The following is a 21,225-nucleotide window of genomic DNA, read 5'->3' as shown; positions in this document are numbered from 1 at the left end:
CGAGCCAACAGCCCAGAGCCTGACGCGGGACTCGAACTCACGGACCGCGAGATCGTGACCTGGTTGAAGTCGGACGCTTAACCGACTGCGCCACCCAGGCGCCCCAGTTTTTCTAAATGACTGAGAAGTGAATAATTCTTTTTAATTGTAAGATATCAGAAAATCTATGGGACCCACCATTTTATAGTCAAAGTTTATTTTTTTTTGTTTGATAACTCAATGTCATTGAGTTTACCATCATTACCAGCAATATATATGTATCATTGTCATTTGTTAATCAAGAAATCTTCTCTGACATCATCAAGAATTGACCAGGGGGTGCCTGGGTGGCTCAGTGGGTTAAGCGTTTGACTTTGGCTCAGGTCATGATTTCATTGTTCATGGGTTCGAGCCCTGAGTTGGCCTCTGTGCTGACAGCTCAGAGCCTGGAGCCTGCTTCAGACTCTGTTATCTCCCTCTCTCTCTGCCCCTCCCCCACTCATGCCATGTCTCTCTCTCTCTCTCTCTCTCTCTCTCTCTCTCTCTCAAGAATAGAAACATTAAAAAATTTTTTTAATTGACCAGGAATAATTCTCAATGGAAACCTGCAATCCATCCTTCCACAAAACAGTGGAAAATCAAGCATATTGGTGTCATGTTAGAGTATGAAACCAGCAAGCCTTCAGTAGCATTTCTTATTAAAACTGCTGTGGACAATTTTACTCTAGGTGGATATAAAAAGCAAGTAATTATACCTACAATGACTTACAGTATTAATTTGATTCACAGTGTTTCTTTATGTTCATAATACTCAATATGGAAACTGCAGGTGAAAACAAATACTTGCTTAAATAATCTTTTAATCACGCAGAGTACAGTCTCTTGAGTTAGGTTTGGTCTTATACTATTTCCTTTAAGCTGTCCACAGAATTCTGAGGATCTGATCATGTTTGGTATGATAGAGAAAAAAATCTGTACCAAGTAAGATGCTAATGCTCCTTGGAGGAGACGAAGTTGGGCAACATGGTGATATAAAACTGACCAAATACAAGGTGGACCAAGCAGTCAGCATCAGTGGTAGAAACCATGATGGCCAAAATCTATAGTGCTTTGTAAACAATGACTCTTAAATTACCAGTGAACGAAGATCAGGTACAAACAGTGAGGATCAGATTCAAACACCGGTCCATAATCATCATAGAATACAGGATCCTGTGGTATAAGTAACCTTATCCTATTTCTATAGAACAAAACCCTTTTGTTCATATAAATAGAGCAAGGTGGTAGCCTTAGCACCGCATCATTCTAGATGTGGTGCTCATTCTAGAGTAATAAGCAGGAAATTTTAACAATTGAAGTTTGACATAAGTGACATACAGGAAAACCTTTCTCTTTTTTTTCCTACTAAATTACAAACTTACAACATTTTATTTGATAGAAAGTTAAATATGCAAAGTAATATCTGAAGTTACATACTATCCCTTAAAAACTATACACACAGACTCCATCCTCATGGACTATATCCTGGTTTTAGATGTTGTTTTAAAATATTTCTCCCGGATGATAGGAAATACATTTGCCTCCTGAGATGGCTTATCTCTTGATATTTTTTTCAATGCTCTCAAATGCACATAATGGAGAGTTAAGGAATAATTTCCTAATGTATGCATTTGGGGGAAATGATGCTGAATTTGAGGTTTGATGTGAGGGTTGATAATACATATAGCCAGCAGCATATCTCTTGCTCAGTCCATCATATTATTATTTTATGCTTACTAATTGCTCTGAGTTCTTGAAATTGCTCCCGCTCAGGTTAACATTCATCCTTGGAATGAGGCAAGACAGAAACGCAGGTGAGATGTAAGTAGTCAGAGTTGTGAGGAAAGACAATTTGCTTTCAGTTTGTTTTCTTTTGCTTAGTGGATTGACACGTGCATTTGAGAGCACTGGAAAACCATCAAGAAACAAGTTTCTTTGGAGGCAAAATCTGACTTCTTTTACTGTCTGAGAGTTAGGCTGTGTCATTATCACCAGAACAAGCAACCACAGAACCTCAAATGCAGCAAAAAGTCTAACCTTGAATTACCTTCCCTCTGTTACTAACATATTCAAATTATCTTGCTATCTTGGAGACACAACCAATTTCCTGCACTTAGTAATTACTCAAATGGAGGAGCACCCAGAAGAGTTGCTGTTCTCTGTAGAGCAAGAGACTTATCAAGCAAAAAAAGGTAAACATTTAAATATGAAATTCTGGGCCAAAAGATATTGTCTTTACCAGACTGTTGTATAAATAGGAGTAGCAGGCCCATAAAGTTTATTAAATCCATTAAAAAAGAATATCTTTGTCACTAATATTCCATGTAACCATACTGGGAATATCTGTATTAATCAACTCCACTGTCAGTACCCACATATCAGTGTGGTATCATTAAAGATGATAACCAACAACAAAAAGGAGACCTTAGCAGTTCTCATGACAATGGCAAATAGAAACAGAGGATGTTTGTTTGTTTGTTTGTTTATTTATTTATTTATTTATTTATTTTTAATATATTACTTTTAAATTTGTTTTAAGTTTATTTACTTTGAGAGACAGAAAGAGCAGAGGAGGGGCACAGGAAAAGGGGGAGAGAGAGAATCCTAGGTAGGCCCCTCACTTCCAGCATGGAGCCCAGTGCAGGACCTGAACTCATGAACCATGAGTTCATGACCTGAGCTAAAACCAAGAGTCAGACACTTAACCAACTGAGTCACCCAGGCACGCCTAAACAGAGGGTTTTTAGAGTATATATTTTTATTTCAGACCAGTACTAAAATCATGAGAATAAATTTTCATCCAGTTGTTAAAGTTAATAAAGTTATCGATGCCTTAATATACAATTAAGATGCTCCTATTCATTTAATCAGGTGAATCACAAATGCAAGAACCATATTAAAATTCCATCACTGGCAGGACCCAACATATAGAGAGAATGTCTTGAAATGATGATTAGATATCCTTCCAAAATTTTTTAAAATGATTAACCTAATGAATTTATTAGGGCAGGAAGGGATCTATCTTAGAAATTACAGAAATTATTGGAGGTAAAGAAATAGGAGGTAGGGTTTAAATTTTATTTAATTTGAAAAATCACTTTGCTAGACCACAACGTCTATTTATGATTGAGCCAGTTTTTTTGGTATAGCTCATGTCAGCTAATTTGTGGGATGGTCAAATGCAAGGTCCATGTACCCAGTGATCAAAATTATGGAACTCAGTAAGGTAGGAAAAGGGCAAAGGTGAGAATATTTTATTTACAGTATTTACTTTAAAGTATTTTATGGTATTTATTTAATAATAGTCACTTCAATTTATATAATTATATATTTTTTTATCATTTTGGGATGTGAATTTTTTAAATTATTGAATTCACGTTAAATTTTAACATATTTACTAACAAAAATATTTAAATATGCAATAGTTAACATCTGTCCTGATAAAATTAACTGACTTTTTAAATAAAATGAACTGAAGGAATTATTTTTTAATAATTAAATTTTCAATATTTTAAATTATTTCATGTTTTCCAGTATGAGGCTTCTAAACATATCTGTTAAATTCTGTTATTAACTAAAATAAACAACTAAAAAGCGTCATCCCCTATTTTGTGGTATGATCCACAGAGTTAACAAAGGCTTAAGGACATTTTCCTCTAAAATAGCATATATTTAACAGTTATAAAGATGGGCAGAATTTAGGGGTGAAATTTTCTAGTCTGAAAAGTGGCTATAAATATGAATTATAACTACCTATTAACCAAAAACCTAAACTGATGTGGGAGTAGTCATTCAGAATTGGTCGAATTGAAAATTCATAGGATAAGTTAATGAGGCAGAAATTAGCCTTTCTGTTCATTCAAAAATCTAAATGGGTTCTAAATCATCATCTCTTCCTTACCAAGAATGAATCAGTGTATGAAATTGCACATATAGAATTCAATTCCTTTAGAATTTTACTGTCTATTTAAATGGCTTCTTAAATGGAAATCAAACAGTGGAAGGACCAAAAGTTACGCCATTGAACATCTTAGCAATCAAGACACAACTGTCACTTGGACAAGGAGATGGAAAACAGCTGGGCCATTAGTAAAATTATAATGATCATGATAACCATATATTTCATCGTAACATGAAATTCTCTAATATATGACAGAAATGAAAAACTTAGGATATAAAGGCTAGGGAGAGATTTTCCATTCCACCTAAGAGTGAATGAACTACACTTCCCACTTAGTAGCTATGGAAACAAATCCCCTCAAATAGTAATGGCTGAGCTGCAGTAATCAAACAAACAAATAAAAACGAAAACAAAAAACCCACCAAACTAAGAACACACAAAAAACACAAACAAAACAAAACAGTAGTTTTTAATTGGGATTCCCATCATATCCTAGTCATTGTACCGAAAAGCTGGAGTACTATGATATACCCGTCTCCTTATGTGTCTTTCATGGTTTTTCCTAAGTGTGTTTTACATTTTTAAAGATGGGTATATAATGTGCATGCAAACACACATACACACTGACAAAACAAGACCTAAAATACTCAAAAAGACAAAACTGAACCAACAATGAACAACAGCAAGGCATTATATCACCTTACCATCCCCAGTTTCTTAGGCGGACAGAAATAATTACCAAAAAAGTACTTACAGTAATCATTAACATGATTCTACTTTATATCAAAATCACCTCACAAATCTAAATAGCGTAAAATTCTCCTCAAATCTGTGCTTCTTTACACTAGTTGGATCAAGTGTCGAGCAAGTGCATTCTGTGAATTATCTAAAAGGCATGTACTTGAGCCTGAGTCAGGTAGATGATCAACTCAACTCACCTTTATTTTCTGGGGGCAGATTCAATCTCACCAATACCAAAAACTGATGAGGAGATTAATCTCAGGGTCTTCAAAGTAGGAGTATGAAATGTCCCATGGACTCAAAATGCCAGAGCATTTTATACAATATGCGGATCCACACATTCCTGCGTGGACACACCTACCTATAAAATTGCAAGAAATAAACTTCACTTTTATTTAATGTTCAGAGTGATACTGGGGCCTTCACTCCCTCACTTGGACATTCATTTGTCACCGATGTTCCATTGGGTGTCCTGAGGGAGGAGGTAGAGTTCCACAGTGTGGATGGGCTAATGGTTTCACTTTTAATAGTTAGCTTGATCCTAGCACATTACAACATACCATTATTTTTTATGTGACAGATGAAATGGATTTATGGATTATATCATCTTAAAAGTAGAAATTGTATAATACCTTGTGATAAGGTGGGGAATGACCAAGAAAATATTCTGTACCATATATATGTTTCCTCGTTGTCTTATGAAAAACTATTTTAGAGAGTTGTCCAACTTAATTATGTATGTCTTTTACAAAAAGACAATAGTGTTGTCTTTTTTTTTTTTTTTTAATTTTTTTTTTTCAACGTTTATTTATTTTTTTTGGGACAGAGAGAGACAGAGCATGAACGGGGGAGGGGCAGAGAGAGAGGGAGACACAGAATCGGAAACAGGCTCCAGGCTCTGAGCTATCAGCCCAGAGCCCGACGCGGGGCTCGAACTCACGGACCGCGAGATCGTGACCTGGCTGAAGTGGGACGCTTAACCGACTGCGCCACCCAGGCGCCCCAGTGTTGTCTTTTTAGGTAAAGAGAAGTAGCTGTAAGTAGTATGCTACTCAATAGGTACATTGAGAGTCATCTGTCTCATTAAGATAAAAGTGATGTTTTAGCAATATAAGACTGTTTTGAAAGAAAGGTATGCCATGTAAAAAGTATGTTAAAAATGCGTGTTTAGAAATGTTCCCCTTATAACATGACTTTGAGCTCAAAAAAATATAAATACTTTAACTACTAATACTCCCTCTTAAAACAAAACAAAATCTCTATCTTAATTTCCTACTTTAAAATTCCAGCAACAGAGTTTTCCACCTGTAAAATAATCTGCTAAAATAGAATAATTTTAATGAGGTGTAAGCCCGTTTGTTAAAAATATGAAAATGTAACACCTCATTAGTTTTCAGGAACAACTGATAGACATCAGGGAAGAGGGAGATTCACTGTCAGAATTTTACTAAAAAAACTTCTGCATAATTGATGGGTCTGATTACAAAATGTGGCTCATGAGTTGTAACCAGATAATGATGTGACTTTTCAGTTGCATGTGCGTTTCCTTGTGAGGTATCTTTTTTGGCCATGGTAATTTTAAATGGGTCTTGAGATTGCTGTATTTCAAAGTATTGTAAATCAATATTTTTAAAATAATGAGGCATAATCAGTCACGGAATTGTCCAAGATAATAATGATAATGATCGTCCAAGATAATAATGATAGTCCTCATAAGAGTGAAACAATGTAAATACAATTAATAAGTAAAACAAAAAATATTTTTAAATTTTATGACATCCTTAGCTCATCTTCATGTTTCTATTTTGAGTATATTTCATAACATATTCAGGTTTAGTACATCAGTTCCTGAATAGAATTATAAATAAGAGAGGGTAAATGTTAAAAAAAAAGTAGATTGATGGAAATATGCTATCAAAAGTGTGGAAATCACTGATCTGATAGAAACTACTCTATCCTTAAAAATGAAGCTACTTCCTTAAATACTCTCCAATGTGATCTACTTACTCTCCCTAAGGGATGAGAAGACAGTTTATCAATATCTATATATTATATTCTGACTGTGACAATCCTCAAGCTCTTCCTTCCTGTCATACACTACTGAAGTTACTCAAGTCCTATAGAACAAATTCCTAAGAATGACTTCCAAGCCATTCGTGATTTGTTCTCAAAGTGTGCCTTTTATTACTTTGCTCCATGGAATTTTTTGGTCACATTGAAATTTGACTCCCACTCCCAACACTGATAAGAACAGCAAACATTCCTTTACTGCCCACTATGTACCAGACAATTTATACAAATTATCTTTATCCCTCATAACAAGTCTGTGAGTATAGCACTATTATATCTGTTTTATAAATGACAGAATAACACCCTAGGATGATTAAATAACTTGCCCAAGGATTCAGCAATTTGAGAGGAATAATCAGTATTCAGAGATCTGACTGATACCCATGCTTGGCTCTCTCTGTAATTCTAGGCTGCCTCTTAGACATGAAAGAGACCCAGCTGCCTCTCTGTATCCAGAGAAATCCTAGGAGACCTATTCACATTTCAAAATGAGAAGGTAGACCATCTGAAAACATATCTAAACTACAGTAACTGAGTGCAGTTTTTATGCAAACAAACCATCCCATTTTCCATCATGAAAGTACACCGTACTATGGTTGCATATGTTCTGGGTATAACACTCACTCCTAACTCCAAGGGCTTCTCTAATTGCCAATACAAAATAGCCTTCCACAGTCCAATCTGCCCAGTCCAATTAATATTCCGATTTCCATGCTAGAATATTTCATTTACGGTCATTCAGTTTTACAGTTAAAAAAACAAAAAAACAAAAAACACTGAAACTCTTTGCCAGAAACCTCCCTTTCTTCATTAATTCTTTCTCAGCACTTTCCTTATTATAGCCTTGATGTTGCTGGTCAACTGTATCTACACTTTCCTTGGTTATCTCTTCTAAAATTAATCCTTAAAATACCATTCATGTGCTGATGAAAGACCAATTGAACCCTCTAACCCTGACCTTGCCCTCATGCCCAGACTGCTGTCACACTTCTGTTTAAACCAAAAATACAGAATTACCCTTTACTGTGCTTTTTCCTCATCATCTGTATCAAACCCACTATCACAACTTAGCTCCAATTTTACCTTGAATGCAAATTCTTATTTCTTCTGACACCTCTTTGTCAAGGGCACCATTATTTACCACCAAAAATTACAAGATTCTTCAAGTGGCCTCTGTTTTCATACTGCTACCTCTCTCTCCTCATCCAACTAGTGAGAGTTGTTTTCTTTCTTTTTCTTTCTTTCTTTCTTTCTTTCTTTCTTTCTTTCTTTCTTTCTTTCTTTCTTTCCTTTCTTTCATAAAAACACATAACCTAAATTTACCATTTTAACCATTTTCAAGTGTACAATTCAGCAGCATTGAGTACATTCACATTGTTATGTACCCATCACCCCATCCATCTCCAGAACTGTTTCATCATTCCAAACTGAAATTCTATATGCATTAAACAATAACTCACCAATTAGCCTCTTCTCCCAGCCCTTGGTAACCACTATTCCACTTTCTGTCTATGAATCTATTCTAGGTAACTAATAAAGGTGGAATCAGGCAGTATGCATCCTTTTGCATCTGGTTTATTTCATCTAGGATGTTCTCAAGGTTCATCCGGCTACAACTTGTAGTATGCAATATTTTTAAAGATGAATACTATTATATTGTATGTATATGCACCTTTTTTTTTTAATTTTCAAATGTTTATTTATTCTTTATTTTTTTAAATATGAAATTTATTGTCAAATTGGTTTCCATACAACACCCAGTGTTCATTTTGTTTATCCATTGATCCAGCATTTGAGTTGTTTCCATCTTTTGGCTATTGTAATAAGTCTGTTATAAACATTGGTCTACAGATATCTTTTTGAATCCCCGCTTTCAGTTTTTTGGGGTATATATTAAGAAGTGGAATTCCTGGATTTATTTATTTATTATTTATTTTGAGAGAGAGAGAGCACACAAGCAGGGGTGGGGGGGGGAGAGAGAGGAGAAAAGAGAGATTCCCAAGCAGCCTCCACATTCAGCTCAGTGTATGTGATCCCATGACGGTGAGATCATGACCTGAGCTGAAATCAAGAATCAGTTGCCCAATCACCTGAGCCACGTAGGTGTCCCTGGAATTGCTGGATTTTATGGTAAATCTACATATAACTTTTTGAGGAACCACCTTACTCTTCTTCAGATGCTTCGCATTTTACATTCCCATCAGTAATGCAGAAGGGGTCCTATTTCTCTACTTCCTCACCAACACTAATAATATTTTGTGTGTGTGTGTGTATGTGTATTTTTTTTTATATAAAAGTGACGCTAATGGGTATAAAGTGGTATGGGTTGTCTTTTCAAATGTAGATCAAGGAATATCAGTCACTGAATTATGATCCTTCAGCAGTTTGCCAGTGACTTAATGTAAACTTCAGACTTCTTACTGTGGCCTACAAGTCCATGCATTGTTGAATCCGTAACTTCTTTTCATTGTACTCCCTTTTGATATTCCAGGCATATAGTCTTTTTTTTTCCTCTTAGAACCGGCTAAATTCTTTCTTGCTTTGGGGTACCGCATTTACTTTTCCCATGTTCGAAATACAAATATACAATTCTCTCTATCCTTTAAAATGTAGTTCAAATCAGACTTCTTCAAAGAAACCTTCCCTGACTCGACTTTTATTTTTTTTACTTTTACTTTTATTTATTTACTTTTTAATTTACATCCAAATTAGTTAGCATATAGTGCAATAATGATTTCACTAGATTCCTTAATGCCCCTTACCCATTTAGCTCATCCCCCCTCCCACACCCGCCTCCAGTAACCCTGTTTGTTCTCCATATTTATAAGTCTCTTATGTTTTATTCCTATCACCAACACCAGGTAGCATCCTGTTTAAGCATCCTATCTTAGGTCCCTCACTGCACTTATCATGATCGCTACATTGTTGAAGTGTTTGTTTTTTATCTTCATATATCTCATTCAACATGATAGGCACAATATTTTCTGGCACATTTTCTAAGTTTGAGTAATGGAATTACAAGGGCTAGATAAGTGGAGAACCCATGTATTGTTGCCTAACTGATATCACAATTGAAACCAGATCATGATGCTTTGCTGTTTTCTGCACACTGGGTTAACTACCCAATTGTTCATTCCCTCCTTCACCCCAAATACACATATACAACTGGGCCCCAAATGTGAATAATAAATCTCAGTTCATTGCATACACATCAAAGGTTAGTAAGATACCTCAGAATAATTCTAGGAAATATAAAGAAAGGTAAAAAATAAGCGACAGTTTGGGTCGATGCTGGAAAAGCACTTAGCAGTTTTTATCTTCGCCTTTTCAGATTCAACTTCCATCCCCACACCTGGAGATAAAAATCAATGTGGAATTGTTTCTACTGCTTGAAAACTGGCTTCAGGAAAGTACTGATATTTGGTGTAAACAACACACCAAGAGCTAACATTTATTACGTCGGCGCTGTGTTAATCTCCTTAATACATTAGCTCATATAATTATCACGACAAGCCTGTGAGGTTGGTATTATTATCTTCATTTTACAGATGAGGAAACAGGTTGAGAAGGGTTAATCAACTTGCGCAGGGCTACAGAGCAAGGAGGTGACATTCAGGCCTACAAGTCTCAGTGTGATTCTAAAATGGCTCTTGTTCTTGACAATTGCTAAGAAGCCAAGAAGAGTGAGTGCCTGATAAACTAGCCCTTAGGATGCAAGATTAACATGGCCATGTAAGATTAAACAGGCCATTCTAGGTCAGAAATCAGCTGTCTTATTACACACAGCAGAATCTCATGGGTGGGCACTGGGCCATTTTGCTGAAAACGAAACAAAACAAAACATAAAAACTGAAGGAAATTATCACCTATCTGTCCAGAACCCCTTGTTTCCAGCTGGTAAAGTGAAAGGAAGAGTTAAGGAGCTCTCAAAAGACTGCAAAGTATTACAATTCTCTAACAGTAAAACTTTTTTTAAATTTTTATTTATTTTTGAGAGACAGAGAGAGAGAGAGAGAGAGACCGAGTGCAAGTGGGGGAGGAAGAGAGAGAGGGAGACACAGAATCCGAAGAAGGCTCCGAGCTGTCATCACAGAGCCCAGCGCAGGGCTCAAACTCATGAACTGCAAGATCATAATCTGAGCCAAAGTCAGAAGCTTAACCAACTGAGTCACTCAGGTGCCCCTAAAGGTAAAACTTTTATTTCCTTCAAAACAGAATAGCCCTCTGAAAGCAAAGGAGAAATGAGCTCCCATCTCTTTCTAATTACCACCAAATGGTAAGAAAAAGACGTTTGATTTTACTGATTAATTAGTATATTGAGATTTTGGAAGCACCAAATTTTGCACTTAATTTGCAGTAAGGGAGGACAATTTTAATAGGGACAGATTCTCCTCACAAGCTTCCAGAATAGACTAAATAATGAAAGAATATTTAAAAACAACAACAAAATCACACTTATTCCACTTTCAGTACTCACCAACCAGCTTTCTATCTTCAGGGAAAATCTTGTGCTTAAAAATCTTGAAAGCTTCCTTTGCCCCAGAGGGCATATAGTTCTTGTACATGTGAAATTTTTTAAATTTTATTTATTTTTGAGGGAGAGAAAGAAGGAGAGAGAGAGAGAGCAAGCAAGGGAAGGGCAGAGAGAGAGGGGGGCAGAGGATCCTAAGCGGGCTCTGTGCTGACAGCAGAGAGCCAAATGTGTGGCTTGAACTCATGAACTGAGAGATCATGACCTGAGCCGAAGTTGGATGTTTGACTGACTGAGCCACCCAGGTGCCCCAAAACTTTTTTTAAGGGAATAACATAGTATAAAATTTGGCAGTGTTTGACATTTATTATAATTACAATAATTAAAAGAATAAATGCTTTTTGACATTAAGAAGTTTCTTTTTTTCCCAAGAGAGATATCTGTGTTTTAAAAATATATATGCTTTAGGATCAATGAGTGGAAAGTAAAGTTTCTCAAGGAAAAGAAGTATTCCAGATTCTTCTAAGGAAGAAGGGACTTAAAAAACAAATGAGCAAAAAATCTCTTACATGGTGCACTAATTCAACAACTATTTACTGAAAACCAATTATGTAGAAGTTCTTGGCTAGGTGTCAGGGTCACCACAGTGAACAATACAGAAGTAGCCCTCAGTCTCCTGGAGCTTTCAGACTGATGGTTTGGAAAACTAACATTAAAGCAGCTATCTCCAAATACATATGTCATTTCAGATTGTAACAAATGCTTTAAAGAGAACAGAGTGCTGTGAAAACCTAACTGAAGGATCTAATTTAGATTTAGAAGATAAGAAGACACAGAAACTGATAGTTAAACTGAAACTTGAAATGTAAGAAAAAGCAGAGGAGAAAAAAGAAGGAAGCTCACACTAAGGCAGGAGATGGGCAGGCGCATACGCCCAGAGGCATGGGTGGTGGGTTTATCGCAGGTATACAGGGGCGCATGGGGGGCTCAGTAGGTTGCGTGTCCGACTTTGGCTCAGGTCATGATGTCACGGTTTGTGAGTTCAAGCCCCATGTCAAGCTCTGTGCTGACAGCTCGGAGCCTGGAGCCTGCTTCAGATTCTGTGTCTCCCTCTCTCTGTTTCTCCCCTGCTTGTGCTCTCTCTCGGTCTCTCAAAAATAAATAAGTGTTGAAAAAAAATAATAAACATTAAAAAAATTTAAAACAGGTGTACAAATTCTTTGACACTTGTCCCACCAGAAGGAGGAGATTCAGTTCCCCTCCCCACGGTTATGAGCTAGTCTCAGTACTTGCTTTTGATTAACAGAGTATGATGAAAGGAAGAGAGGCTGCCCAACTTTTGAGGCTATGTTAGAAAAATTTTCTGCCTGGCTTTCTCTCAGGAAAGTCACCCTGGGAACTCAGCCTTCACAATGTAAGGAAACCCAGGCCACATGCAGACGCCACACGTAGATTCCCTCTGACAGCAGCATGTGAAATCCTAGCCAATGAGCCAAAGTCAACTGCCAGACAAGGGAATAATATGCATTCACACGCTTCTAGCTCCCAGCCTGTAAGTAGTGCTTACAGAAAGCACCCTTGCTGAGGCTTGCCCAGCACCCAGGCTACCCTTGCTGAGCCTTGCCCAGCAGATTTGTCAGTAAAATGAATGCTGTTATTGTTTTAACCCACTAAGCATTGGGACTACTTGTTTCATAGCAACAGATAACTGGAATAGCATGAAAGAGATTTGAATTTTCAAGGAACTGCAAGAAAGCCAGTTTGGCTAAGAGGAAGGAAGTCGAGGAAAGAGTTACATGATCAAGTCATGCAATAACTTACAGGATTTTATATGTGTGAGCGTAACATGGAAAGCAGAGAAGGGTCCTAAACATCTCAGTGATACAATCAGACTTGAGTTAGGAAAGTATCATTCTGGCTACTGTGTGCGTAATTAATTAGAGGGAATTTGAATAAAGTGGAGAAGTTAGGAAGTAAAGGCAATTCTGACAGTAGCTGGGGAGATGGAGAAGCCGATGAATTCATGATACTTTTGAGAGGTTGATATAACTTTGTAAGTTATAATGTATGTTGCAGTAGTCGTTATTACGATTACTATTGTTATACCACTTGAGGTTGGTACACACTGTTTTTTGGGTAGAATGCTGGGCACCTTGACACAGAGAAACGTCACAGTGTTTGCCATCAAGTTCATAGTCAAGTTGTCAAAGAAACAAGCATTCTTTTTTTTTTTTTTTTTTTTTTGGTGGGAGGAGAGTACAAGCAGGGGAGGGGCAGAGCAAGGGGGGACAGAGGATCCAAAGCAGGCTTTGTGCTGACAGAGTTTACAGCAGCAAACCCAATGTGGGGCTTGAACTCCCGAACTGCAAGCTCATGACCTGAGCCGAAGTCAGACCCTCAACCGAATCACCCAGGTGCCCCAGAGACAGGCAGACATTCTGATGAAAGATTATATGAGTACCACAGGTGCACCTGGATAGGTCACCCAAACCTCAAAGGGTAGAGATTTGGAGTGATAGTAACAGAACTTAAACACATGTTAAAAAGCATTTCAAGACATTTAAATCTGAGTTTGTAAAAAGGTTCTTCTGCCCTCTTTCCATCTTCAAGGTCACCTCCCCAGACCAGCCTCTCCTTTACTTGTACTTGAATATTGCAACACTTTCCTAATTGCCTAATTCATTTCCCTGGTTCCATATTCTTTCCATTTTGATCCATCCTACTTAGTACTGAAAGATTAATTATCCTAAAATATCATTTCCTTTTTTTAACTTTCCTGCTCAAGACACTATGATTGCTATCATTTACTTCCTGAACTGGTTTAAAATTCTTTTCCTTGCATTCAATAAGCTCCAAAAGTTCGTAACATATCTACTTCTGCAAACTCGGTTCTCTTTAAAAACATGTATACTAACTGAAGATTATCTAAACTGATTTATGGACCACAGAATGTGTTTCCCAAAATTTCCTAAAGTTCCTACCAGCCCCATTCCATCATTATCCTGCATATGCCAATATGTCTTGGCCGATCATGTCCCAGTCTTCCTTCTTTATATTTCCTTATCTCCCTCTCTAGTATTTAGTGTGCAGGCAGCTCATTGAGCACTTAATAAGTCATCATGTGACAGGACATAATATATGGTAGGTATGGGCACAGCTTTTGAGTCAGGAGGATACAGGTTCAAGCCTGGATCACACACCTACAAGTTATGGTTTTGAACAAAGCACATGGCCTCTGTAAGTCTCAGGTTGTACACCTATGAAATGAAAATAGTATCACTATGTAAGGATTGTAGTGAGAACTCCATAAAATATCCCGACAAGAGTGCTTATCATAGAGTATGGCACAAAACAGTTCAGCGATAGTGAGCAAAAAGTATACATTTGTATATGTTACAATTCTTTATATAACATAATTATATTTCCAAAATACCTGAAGAATACATGACAATTTTAGGTAACAGATTTGTTACACTCCTGACAAAAATATCTGTGATCTCTACACTCACTGAGAAGAGACCACAAAATTAAACAAAAACTTTCCCTCTGCTACCACACATCATTACTGATGAATATCCCATGAGCCTCTGGGATCTTCTCCTCTCAGGGTTAGGTCCTCTGAACTGTCTCCTCTCTCTACCATAAATCCTGTCTTCTACTTCTTTCTGGGTTCCTCTCAGTCTCCTGTCCTGTCCTGCAATTCATAGTAACAGTATTCTTAAGAGACTAGCTCAAAGTCTGGCACAGGCACCCATGTTAGTTTTTCCTCTTTCCTTCTGAGAACATGTCCCGAACTGTATTGATCTATATACACTGTGCTTAATTTATCCATATAAAATTTACCTAGTTATACCTTTGCCTAATTCTATGAATTATACCAATTGTACAAATTCTGGCTTAACTTATCCTAGGGGACCGAGTGTTACTTATATGCATCAATGGACCTTCTGCTTTCCCTCACCTTTCATTGGCTTCTCTCTGGTCACAAGGCAGATAAGCTACATCTTTGCCATCTTATGCTCCCTGATGGTATAAACACTGAGACAGCAAGACTGACAAAATTATAAGGCCTGTGCTATTTGAGGACGATAGTAGGAAACAAGAAGGAGATAAGAAGTTAAGAGAGAGAGAAAGAGAGAACACAAAAGAGAAAAATTAAACACCAACAGTTAAGGAGTGTTCAAGAAAAGAGACCAGCAAAAGACACAATGGAGACACCAAAGAGGCAGGGGAAGAATCAGAGGTCTCCTGGAAACTGGCAGAGGATTATTTCAGGTCACACCCATCAAGACTGATAAAACTTAGGAAAGAGCTCCCCTCAAAACTTAGCATTTCAAAGCACTGGCAAAGCTGTAGAGCAACAGGCCCCCTTCCACAATACTGATGCGAAAACAAATGTTGGGAAACAATGTGGAATGTATTAAAGTAGATGTAAATATTCTATGGCCCTGCAAATTTATTTGTGGTTATATTCTTTAGAGAAATTCTTGCACATGCGCACCAGGAGACTTATGTGCAAAACCGAACGGAACAAAACAAAAATTGAAAGGAAACCTTCTAACTAGAGAATGGAATGGATAAATAAATTGTGGTATAATACTTCACGGGGGGGGGTGTGCTATATAATAGTGTGGGGAAGACATTATGACCTTCTCTTGATGTCTCATTGCTTCCTTTCAATATTCCAGGTCTCAGCTCAAATGGTACCTCCTCAGAGAGCAGTCTTTCCAAGTCATCCTAAAAAAGGAGACCTCTCCTATTATTTTATATTTGCAAAACTTGTTTAATTTCCCTAAAGTAATTTCCAAAATAGATATTTATTTTACTTGTTTGTCTCTCAACCTTCTGGACTCTGGGCTCCATGAGGGCACGAACTATGTGTGTCTTATTAAACCACATATAGAACAGTTCCTGGCATGGAGTAGGTACTCTATAAACACTGAATGAATGAACAAATGATTATAACTGAATATTATACACTCATAAAGAAGAACCAGAAGAATCAGACCCATATGAACAGGTAGGAAGAGGTAAACTATTAGTAAGTGAAAACACACTGCTTTCATGTGCAGAGAAAACTTCTCCATATTTACACAAGAAATCATTAAGGATGTTTACGTCTTATGAGTGGGGTTTGTGGGTAAAGGGTTGAAACAGAAGACTCCATGTAACTTTTAACTTTTATTATTTAACTGTGGTATGATTATGCTTTAAAAAGAACTATTAAATAAATGAAAAATCATAGGCAAAGTCTGGTTAAAAGCAATCCTTTCTGTGTATAACAGATGATGTCCCACATAATGTTCAAAGATTGCCTAAAACAATGTACTTTAAATGGATTTCAGGGACTGTACTTGTACTGATTAAACATAATGAGCTCTGTATTTCTGTAGCAATATCATTAGACACTAATCCGGTAAACATTATGTTAAGATCTTCCACACTGATTCTTATATGTTACTCATTTGTGTTCATTTAACATGTTTTTTTGACTTGATAAATACTGTGAATTAGAATTTGAAATGGGTCCACCCTGCAATTCCAAACTGTTGGGGAATGAGAAAACTTCCCTGTGAAACAGAATTACATGATTACATTTAGATTCATTTAAAAAAATATTCCACCTCATTCAGTATATGATATTGCTCACAAAAATCTATTCAATGGGATTAAAAGAGGTAACACTGACGTTTAGGGGGAAAAGAATAGACAATAAGATAGACAACACGCCAGTGGAAAAATTAATACTGATTAATACTGATTACATCTACTCTACAATAGCCTGTATGGGTGCCATTCACCTAACTCTGAGTTCCCTAAAATTCAGAGCAGAGACAGAAGAATGACCAGTTACAAGATCAATTATGACAGTCTCAACATTGCTTTTGAGGGAGCATGTTTTTGTTCTCTACTCCTAATCCTAAATCCCATTTCTCTCAGGAGCTTTGTGACCCTGTGACCCTGAGGCTATACATTAGCCTCGTAATAACAGATCAAAGAAAAGCAGCCATCATTTAAAATAGTAAACACCAACAACATATATCAATTGGAAAAGAAATCAGATTATTCTTTCTCTATTTGCTGATGCTTCTTCCTTCCTATTCTCCTCACCCCCGAATGATATTCCAAAAGTTTGAGACTAACCTGTCTATTCCAATGTTTCTACATGTATAGAACTACTGTTTTCCTAAGGAAGCAACTTACAGAACTACTGATTCGACCAAGCACCAGGCATATTGTGGTTTTTCTACATGGAGGATATTGTATAAAGACGTAATAATGTCTTTAATCAATACCTAAATACTGATGATTCCTCTAATTATAATTTCAGATGAGGCCTCTCCAGAGCTGAAGAAATGTATATCACATTTTCTGCTAACCATCTGCATCTAGATGTCTCCATGGGCACCTCACAGGCACCATCTTTAAAACTGAGCCTTTCATCACTGCTCATCTGGCTCCCAGGGTAGGCAAACGTGGCCTAGTTTTATTTTATTTATATAGGTAAATGGTACTTCCTGGCATCCAAATTCCAAATCTGGAGGTTCCCTTCAACACATTTTCTCTCTCAACCAGTCAACTAGTGAACACATCCGACTGACCACACCGTGAATACATCTCAGATTCATCTTCATTCTCTACTCTTAGTCTTAGATTAGGCTTCAAACTTTAACACTGAAAAGTGGTAATGACCTCCTAACATATCTCCCTGCCACTACTCTTGGATCCCCTCCCTATCTAGCACTAGTGTGATCATCTTTAGCCAGAAATCTTTCAAGCACTTGAAGAAGAGAGCTTAGAATAAGTGGGCAGGATTCATCTGGACTCATTCAATGAATGAACAATCATTCTAATCTGTAAATGTGAAAAGAAACACACAGATAATAAATTGGAGACAGTGTCATGACTGAACAGAAAAGAAAGCAATAACGACGGAATCTAAAAAGTTATGAAAAATGGTTTAGCTTCCATCTGCCTTGTTACAGTGTGTTTTCTATCCCCCTCTACTCTGGACCTTGGGAGGCTGACCTCTATGGGCTGCATCATTGGGGCTCCCTTGCTGTTTCACTTCCAGTTGGATTGAGCAAATAAAAAGCTCTAAGAGTAAACGACAGAGAACAGAAGGAAGGGGAAGCTGAGCTATTCATGCCCCTTCAACTACCCTCAGTGCATTTCCCTATGGCTACACATCTGTTGGACATTTTTTTCTTTCAGAATCTGACTCCAGATCTCATCAGGCTCTGAAAATGGAATCATTCCCCTTTTGCTTTCCTAGTCCTAAAAATACTAATAACTTCCAGATGTTGGTAATCTCAAGACACCTCACCATCCCCCTGTAGGTTCCCTTAACCCTCCCTAAATCTCAGGAAATGGTGGCCTCACAAAACTCTTTTTGGTTAAACACTTCAGAGTGCACCACCTTTTCCTGCCAGGATACTGACTAACAAGAATGACTAATGCATATACCAAGTTGGGGTTATTCCATGAACAGAAAAAAAGCAGCAATACAGAATCATCTTTATATTCCATCTTGATAGCCTTTTAGGAAATCATTAGATAATGTCTGTGACTGTTCAAAAGTATTTGTTATGACACATTTGTGTCACCTGAAAACCATTTTTATACAATAATGAATACATATTATATCACAAAAGATAGTATATAATCTAGAGCGGCACTCTTCATAGTCTACACACTGGTACAAATCTGAAGTCATGACTGTTTCTGGATTATCTGTGTCAAGAGAAAGTACACAAAATAAGAGTAAGCTCTTATTAATAACTATTAATAACTTTTAATAGCTATTATGGCATGTTGATATTATGTAATATTTTTACTGCATTCTACAAAAGTACTGATCCACTGTAGATGTAAAATTTTGAAACTGGTTTATTATCACAGATTTCTTTTTTAGTTTTGAAATAATCACACTAGTAAAAAATGGCAGGTGCATGGGGCGCCTGGGTGGCGCAGTCGGTTAAGCGTCCGACTTCAGCCAGGTCACGATCTCGCGGTCCGTGAGTTCGAGCCCCGCGTCGGGCTCTGGGCTGATGGCTCAGAGCCTGGAGCCTGTTTCCGGTTCTGTGTCTCCCTCTCTCTCTGCCCTCCCCCGTTCATGCTCTGTCTCTCTCTGTCCCAAAAATAAATAAACATTGAAAAAAAAAAATGGCAGGTGCAGTCCAGAGCTTTTCATATTTTTGAACTATTTAGAATAAGCTACCAACAAAATGATGCTACAATACCCTAAAAACTCTCTTATAAATATGAACATTTTCCTAAATAACTAAATAAAATCATCAATGTCAGGAAATTCACATTGAAGCATTATAATTTAATCATCAGATCCCATTCATAGTTATCCAGTTGTCTCAATAATATTTTTAATAGCAAAGGCTACAATACAGTTTAAAAGCATGAGTTGCTTGACAACCTCACCTTCGTCTCCTTAGTCTGGAATATCACCTCAATCTTTTCTTCACTTTCATGATACTGACACTTTGGAAGATTACCAGCCAGTTATTTTTGAGAACGTGCATCAGCTTTGATTTTCCTAACACTGTCTCATAATTAGATTTGGTTATGTATCTTTGACAGGAATGTCTCGAGGTGATACCATGAGCATCCATCAGGTGGTGCATTATTTCAATTTGCTCCGTTAATGATAATGTTTACTTTGATCATTTGATTAAGTGGTATCTGCCAGGTTTCTCCACTGTAGAGTTATGGAACGTGTTAAAACTATATAAATATCCTCTTCCTCGTGAAATTCCAAATTATTTACTTACGTATTTATGTCTGTATGGACTCATGGTTTGCCATTTTATTCAATGAGTTACAATCAATTGCTATCATTACTTAGTTTGATGTTTTAATTGTAGGAGGGTCTTCAAGCTGTATCTGTGTCCTTTTGACATGTTCTATAATTCTGTTAGGATTTTCTTGCATTCTAGCAAAATAAGAGATTCTAGGGTCATGTCTTACTTTCCTAGTCAGAGTCCTGGAATCAGTCATTTCTCTAAGAAGTTGCAGTTGCATCATGGGGCTCAAACTCACAAACTGAACCATGAGATCATGACCTGAGCTGAAGCTGGATGCTTAACTGACTGAACCACCCAGGCGCCCCATAAATTATTAATATTTAGGTCATATTACATTATTATCTCTCAGTTTAATTTTGGGTAAACATAAACTAAAAACACCGTTTGCAAGTATGCATAGTGTATGACGCATGGGAAGCTAAGAAAATCTCAATAATCTACATTAAGACAATTTAAATCTAAAGCAAGAATTCCAGCAGTTGAAAATGTTCACCAAATCTAGTAAACAGTAAGGGTGCCTTGATGCCCACCAAGTACATCCTACCAGAAAATTGATAGAATGTCAGGAGGAACATTGCACGTCAGTTAAACTTCATAGTATGATATTGAATTAACATCCCAAGTAAACTGCAGACAAGGACCAATAATTGTTTATGATTATTAAATTTTAGAAACTCTTAAAAAATAACTAAGTGACATTTTAGTATGTAGCCTATAGTTGCCAGATAATTCATTAAATTCAATGACTTAGTTTTTATGGAGCACCAACCACGTGCAAGGCACTCTAGCATTGGAGCAGACAATAAAAAAGACAAAAATCTTGGTCCTCATATAGCTCTCACTGAGGTGAAATGAGAAAGACAATAACAATAAATAAATACGATGATGAGGTCAACATACAGAATATAATATAAAGATAAGAGCCATACGGAAAAAAATAAAGCAAGAGAGGAGGATTGGGAAGGGTAAGTTAGTGATATGATAGGCAAGCACAACCTCACTATGAAGTTGACATTCTGAGGAAGCCTGGACGAAGGTGAAGGAGTGAGGTATGCACATATATTAGGGGAGAGCTTCTAGGCAGAATATCAGCAATTGTAAAGGACATAAGGCAAGAGGCAATGGAGCATTTGGAGCTGGAATGAAGTGAGAGAGGGCAGAGAAATAGGAGATGAGTCAAAAAAATTCCCCAGAGCCAAGAAATG

At 37.1% G+C, this 21,225-nt stretch overlaps 1 protein-coding gene and 1 long non-coding RNA gene across 2 annotated transcripts in view; both read right to left on the bottom strand.

Moving 5' to 3' along the window:
* MMP16 (matrix metallopeptidase 16) overlaps positions 1 to 21,225 on the bottom strand; it is a 285,679-nt gene that overhangs the window by 146,200 nt on the left and 118,254 nt on the right. The window lies entirely within an intron of this gene.
* LOC115506381 lies at positions 3,561 to 20,042 on the bottom strand. Its single transcript, XR_003966346.1, has 3 exons — positions 19,988 to 20,042; positions 9,493 to 9,500; positions 3,561 to 3,572 (listed from the first exon to the last, which is right to left on the bottom strand). It is a non-coding gene; the product is annotated as an uncharacterized LOC115506381 (long non-coding RNA).

Source organism: Lynx canadensis, chromosome F2 (genome assembly GCF_007474595.2).
Source record: "Lynx canadensis isolate LIC74 chromosome F2, mLynCan4.pri.v2, whole genome shotgun sequence".
Taxonomy (NCBI): domain Eukaryota; kingdom Metazoa; phylum Chordata; class Mammalia; order Carnivora; family Felidae; genus Lynx; species Lynx canadensis.
The sequence above is the reverse complement of the archived record's forward strand: the minus strand, read 5'-3'. Positions and strand labels throughout refer to the sequence as shown.